Source organism: Bidens hawaiensis, unplaced genomic scaffold, assembly GCF_021521415.1.
Source record: "Bidens hawaiensis isolate Kalapana, Puna unplaced genomic scaffold, B.hawaiensis_p1.1 tig00028525_1, whole genome shotgun sequence".
Classification (NCBI taxonomy): Eukaryota; Viridiplantae; Streptophyta; class Magnoliopsida; order Asterales; family Asteraceae; genus Bidens; species Bidens hawaiensis.
Genome location: NW_027494672.1, coordinates 222,899 through 229,904, shown reverse-complemented (window position 1 = coordinate 229,904; position 7,006 = coordinate 222,899).

The window sequence follows — 7,006 nt, the reverse complement described above, 5'->3', positions numbered from 1 at the left end:
ACACAAAAGTGTAGGAAATATTTATAATATTTATATATAATTTAGCCCATATCAGTGGCTGTACCCGACACAAGACGAGAGACGAGTCCTTACTGTTCGACGTTAAACCGTTTAATGGTGGGCATGTTTCTTTAGCCGGAGACGTGGGTGGTAATATCATGAAACTTGGAAGAGTGTCCAATGGGATCCTGACGTTTGATGATGTCAATTTGGTGGAGCAACTAAACCACAATTTGCTAAGTGTCTCACAAATTTGTGATCGACAGTACTCCACACTATTCACTGAGAATGAATACTTGATTCTCAAACCACGTTTCAAAGTCCTGGAAGAATGGATATTGATGCGTACTCCGAGGCACAATGATGCTTACATATTGGATATAAGTAGCTCTTACTTACGTAGGACCACTTCGTGTTTAATATCTAAGGCCTCAGAGAACGACTCATCTCTATGGCATAATGAGAGAACCTTCCATGATCTAACCGCTAACCCGAAGCATCAATTACGAGAAACACGAGATCGATTGATACGTTAAATACATAATTTATTGATAATTAGGATGAATATATTATTGTGTAATAATAAGTTATGGAGAGAATAACTTAGATCTACATCTCTCTCTCTCTCTCTCTCACTCTTATGAACATAATCTACCTATTTATAGGCCAAAGCCTCATTCGTTAAGTTAGCCTCATTTGTTATATCTTCATAACAAATGAGACACCATTCGTTATACCTTCATAACGAATGGTAATAACTTAGCGAATAACCTAGATAACTAACGAATGGGCCCATTCGCTATTCAAACCATAGCGAATGGCCATTTTACAATAAATATACATTAAATACACAGACTAGACAAACTATAACTTATTCGATTGCTACGGACACCAAAATCGTGCATTAACAAACTCCCCCTTTTCCGTAGCTCTCGAATACTTTAACTGCAAATCACCAGTCACAAACCATGCACTAACATACTCCCACTTGACTGATGATTCTCGGGCTTGTGCATGAGGAAAAATCTTTAAGTCTTTTCAGCAAACCAATAACTTGTAGCCTCTCATATCAGATATCCCCCTTAAAGTGAGCAACTCTTGGAGATCATCCCGATCATCCATTGGCGTATGATATGGTTCAATCTTTCAATAATCAGCAGCAAGTTATCAGCTATCCATAAGAACCGGTAAAGAATAACATATCTTTACATTTAACCTCTTAACAAATCTTCATGAACAACCCGATCATTCAACATCTTTCACTTCAGTTTTCCCTCTCTTGATAACGTGTATCCCAAATATACTCTTTGAAGCTCTTCCACATCCCATTCGCAAAGATGCACTAATGTTGGGCATATGATTTAGCGTTCCAACCTCTATTAAAAAACCCTGAATGATCAAATTCTTCAATCCAATGACAAGACTCGTATATTCTTCAATAAGATCAACCCATTCGCTAATCGTCCCCCTCAATAGAAGTAATACGCCGTATACTCGTAGCCAACATAGTCAGGATCAAAGTCCCTCAAAAAGAAGTAAACAGACAGACACTCGTATCCCACATAGTCAGGTTTCAATCTCGAACAAACAAATCACCAATCGAAGAACAGTTGCAGTCTTGAACTTAGTCAAATGTAGCTTTGCAAGCATGAATTACATTTTTTTAACGAATGACATCTCCATTCGTTATAAATTAACAACTCTAATTTGTTATAAATATCCACCATTCGTCAACATGTCACTCATTGTTACACACTTAACGAATGTACTCAATTCGTTATAAATTACCATCTTAATTCATTATAACAATCACACGAATGGCTCTCCATTTGTTAAGATATCCACTTCGTCATACACATAACGAATTACATTAATTCGTTACTGTTAACTTAACAATTTAACTTAACAAATTACCTTAATTCGTTATCTTTAACTTAACGAATTAACTTAACGAATTACCTTAATTCGTAACCTTTAGCTTAACGAATTACCTTAATTCGTTACCTTTAACTTAACGAGTTACCTTGAGGAATAAACTTAACGAATTACCTTAATTCGTTAAATTTTCCATTCGTTAAGTTTCCATGACGAATTGCTACAGTAACATAATGAATTAGGTTGTTAGATCTGAACTGTCACCGGAAAAGCGTATTTCGCCAGAAAAATCAGTTATCTCACCGGAAAACGCAGATCTGGCCGGAATCTGCAGATCCAAGTATCATCCATGGCAGATTCATCAAATCATCATAATTTACCAACATAATTACACATGAAGACTCGGATTTTCATCCTAAACACGATTCCATCGTCCAATTAACATAATAACCACTGATTTGATCCAAATCTGATCAAACAATAACCACACTCTTCCATGGCAGATCCTTCAATACACCATAACTTATCACCAAATTATACAGGAAGCTTCGTCTTCCATCAATAAACACGAACTCACCATCTATTTCACCAATAACACATTAAATTAATCCAGATCTGACCAAAATACGATGAACACGAAGAACATGAATAAACTCATATTTTAATATCTTAATCGATGCACCGAGAGCAGCCATCTGCTCTGATACCAATTGAGAGAACCATCCAAGATCTAGCCGCTAACCCGAAGCATCATTTATGAGAAACACGAGATCGATCGAAATGTTAAATACATAATTTATTGATAATTAGGATGAATACATTATTGTGTAATAATAAGTTATGGAGAGAATAACTTAGATCTACATCTCTCTCTCATTCTCTTATGAATATAATCTACCTATTTTTAGGCCAAAGCCCCATTCGTTAAGTTAGCCTCATTCGTTATATCTTCATAATGAATGAGACACCATTCGTTATGCCTTCATAACGAATGGTAATAACTTAACGAATAGCCTAGATAACTAACGAATGGACCCATTCGCTATGCAAACCATAGCGAATGGCCATTTTACAATAAATATTAATTAAATACACAGACTACACAAACTATAACTTATTTGATTACTACGGACACCAAAACCGTGCAGTAACACATAAACGTCTTGGCCACGTAAATTTCAAAAACTTAAAAAAATTGGTCAAAGGTGAGCATGTGAGGGGATTTCCTGTTAAATCATTCTCTTGCATTGAAAAATGTATTTTGTGTTCTAAATGCAGGCAACACAAGCTCCCTTACAGGCCCAAGACAATTAACTCCATAGATTCCATTCTTCAGCTGTTACATATGGATTTGTTTGGTCCTATCCATCCCTTGGAAATCGGCCGAAAAGCCCATTGTCTTGTAATTACGGATGACTTTTCTCGTTTCAGCTGGACATTCCTTTTAAGACACAAGGATGAAACCGATCAATTTCTGATCAAGTTCATTACATTAGTGGATAGGAAAACATACATGAAGGTGAAATGTATGAGAACCGATAACGCAACTGAGTTTTGCAACAGGATTGTAAATGACTTTTGCAGTTCAAATGGAATTGAACGCCACTTCAGTGCACCTTACACTCCACAACAAAATGGTGTAGCTGAACTTTGAAACCGAACTTTGATTGAAGCTGCTAGAACAATGTTGTCAGACTCCAAGCTTCCTTTGTTTTTCTGGGGTGAAGCAATCAATTATGCATGTTTCATTCAAACTGTGTGGTCATCAATAAGCTCTTGAAGAATACTCCGTATGAGTTCTTGTTGGTGCATAATGTCAGTAGTTCATAGTCTAGTGTCTGTAATCCAGTCTGTAATGTTAATTGTGTTTTGTTTATGTTTAAGCGAAGTTACTGACAGGTTCGCTTATCAGGCGAACTTGTTAGTCAAGCGAAGTTAGCAACAACTTCGCCTGAACATATCAGGCGAAGTTGTCGTGTATTTATACGCTAGGTCACGGCTTGTTTAGAGTTTTAAGGTAATCGTATACAGACGTGTGTGAGTCGAGAGACGTGAGAACCAGAGAGTATTGAGTCTGTATTCAGTGATTATATCACGTGTTTCGGTTATAATATAACGTGTGTTCGTTTATTCGTATCGTGTGTTTGTTTGATTCGTGTTCTACGCTCGTAACGACCTACGCAGGGATTCCGCACCTGTGTAGATCGAGATATCCCGTGCAGATCCATCCAGGGAACCTACAATTGGTATCAGAGCAATTGCTCAATTGTGTGGTTCGGGATATTCACGCGGGTGTAGAAATCGTCCCGTTTCGACTATTCGCGGGACGTGTTTTCTGTGTTTTTGTGTCATTCTTACCTCCTACCATCGTATTCAACCCTTTACACCGTCAAAAACCTCGAAAAACCCAGAAATCAGATCTGTAGAAACTTCGTGTTCATCAAGCGTTTCGGCGAAGATATAAGGTTAAGCGAAGTTATCCACAACTTCGCCTACCTTCTCAAGTTCGCCTAACTCAAGCGAAGTTCTCTACAACTCCGCCTACCTCCTAAGTTCGCTTACCTCAAGCGAAGTTAAGAATCAGCGAAGTTCTTCAGGGAAGTTAAGACTTAAGCGAAGTTATCCGTAACTTCGCCTACAGTACTTTTCAGAAGAATTTTTTTTTTGTTTTACGGGTTTCTTAGTTTTTGAGAAAGATGTCGTCAATTAACATCTCAGAGTTAGTTAAGATGGAAGTAGAAGCAGGGTCAGCTACTAAGGCCCCAAAGTTGCTTAAAGGAACCGACTTCGTTGCTTGGAAGGATCGGTTCGAACAATATGTCAAGTACCAGGATGCGAAAATGTGGGTATGCATCCAGGATGGTTATATTCCACCAACTATGGAGTACGAAGGTCGTGATCAGATTAAAAAGTACAGCAAAATAGAAGAAGAAGAGAAAAAGATGTATGAGGCCGAGAGCAAGGCTCATGCTGCTATCACTATGGCTCTTCCACAAGAGATCCTTCATACTTTTAGAAAGTACAAGACAGCAAGAGAGCTTTGGGAAGCTCTTGAGAACCGGTTTGAAGGAAATGTGGGAATCCGTGCTTCGAAGATCAAATTGCTCAAAACTCAATTCTCGGTCTTCAAGTATCTGAAAAACGAATCACTTGATGATATCATCACCAGATATTATCATATGATGACTGAACTCAGCAACTATTCAATTGCATACAAAGAAGATGAGATTGTTGAGAAGCTTCTTGATGCTCTCCCACCAAAATGGGAGATGTATACTGTGTTGATGACAGAAGATAAAGACTTTGCTGACTATGACCTTGAGACAGCAGTTAACAAGCTCCGAACCTTTGAGCTTAACATGGTTAGAAAGGAGACACCTACGGATCAGGTTCAAGATCCAGGTATGTATGGTACTAAAGTCAACTCTAGTTCAGGTTCGAAGACTGAATCAGCTGCCTACTACTCGAAGGGAGAGTCGGGCGCCAACTCATCACATGAGGGGCATGTGTCAGTCAACACGAATGGTGATGTTTGCTTTGTAGCAGGTGGATCTAGTGCATCTAAACCGCAAGCAAGCAAGAGTAGTTGCTCTCCAAGTATTCCTAGCAACAACTACTCTAAGATGCCTATGAGTGTCAAATCTACTGAAGAGCAGTTTGCTCTCTATGCTTCTTTTATTGCTTCCTATGAGAACTACATTCAGGGGAAGATTGTTGATCCAGCTATGTTGGATGAAGACTATGACCAGATTGATGCTGATGATCTGGAAGAAATGGATCTACAATGGCAGATGGCTATGATCGTGAGAAGAGTGAAACGGTTTATGAAAAGAACCGGAAGAAAGTTTGCCGGTGGAAGGCCAGAGTTTGACAAGACGAAGGTAAGATGCTACAACTGTCAGCAAAACGGCCACTTTGCTAAGGAGTGCAGAAATGAGCGTGTAGAACGTGGTCAAGGCAAGTCTACACAGCATAATGGGGGTAGTAAAGATTATAGTGCCATGATTTCCAGAGAAGATGGTGAATATAACTGGAACCTGCATTCTGAAGAAATCTTTGAACAGGCAAATTTGGCGAATGTGGAAAATGAAGAAAGTGAGAAAGCTACTGGAGAAGAAAAAGCTTTCATGGCTTATGCTAAAGACCAGCTCTCCGAGGTATGTTCTAAACCTACTTGTTCTAAATGTGAAAACTTGTCTGAGCAATTAGCAACTATAACTGATCAGTATGTTAGTTTGGATGCTGAGTTTAAAACTCTAAAAGAAGATCATCATTTTACAAAAGCAAGAGAAAATAGCTATAAAGTTAAAATAAAAGCTTGTGAAAAAGATATTAAAAGTCTAAAAGCAAAACTTGCTGAAAAAATTCAAGTGATTGATCTAAGCTATGAAGTTTTGGAAGAAAAAACCAAACTAATAGCTGAAAGAGAAAAACAGATTGCTGATCACCAGGTGAAAGTGGTGGAACTGAATAGAAAACTTGAGCAGTTCAGAAATTCCTCTGCTATTCTTGATCACCTTGTTAGTGATCAAGGTTCCTCAGTTAAGAGGGGAGGAATTGGTTATCATGAGGTTCCACCACCTTATAATCACAATTACACTTTTAATCCTAGTAATCAGAAATCTGTTGACTTTGAGGTTGTTCAGACAGTTCCAATTAAGGTAACTAGTAAAGAACCAGATGTTAGTAGAGGCGAAACAAGTCCGCCTGTGTCAAGTGTTAAAATTTCTGTTCCGAGTCCGGTCTCATCAGATTCGGATAAGTCATTCGAGTCGGGTAAGACAAAGGAGGAGGTTGTATTACCAAATAGTGGAGAGAAAGATAAAACAACTAAAAAGAGTTCTCCGCTAAACCCTTATGTCCCACCATATGTGAGACGAACGGGCGGTAGTACAGCCTCGACATCCAAAACAACTGTTGAAAAGAAAGTTGAGCATAGGGGTTGTTTTAGGTGTAATCAATTAGGGCACCTAGTTGCAGATTGCCCTCTGAAGCAGCGATTCAGAGGTGTGAGGCATACCAAAACTGAGACTAAGCCAAATGGTAATTATAATACTGGTAAAAGTGAAAACCATTCAAAATTCAGAAATCAGACTAATTCAGGTTTTCAAAGAAACCAATCTCAGTTTCA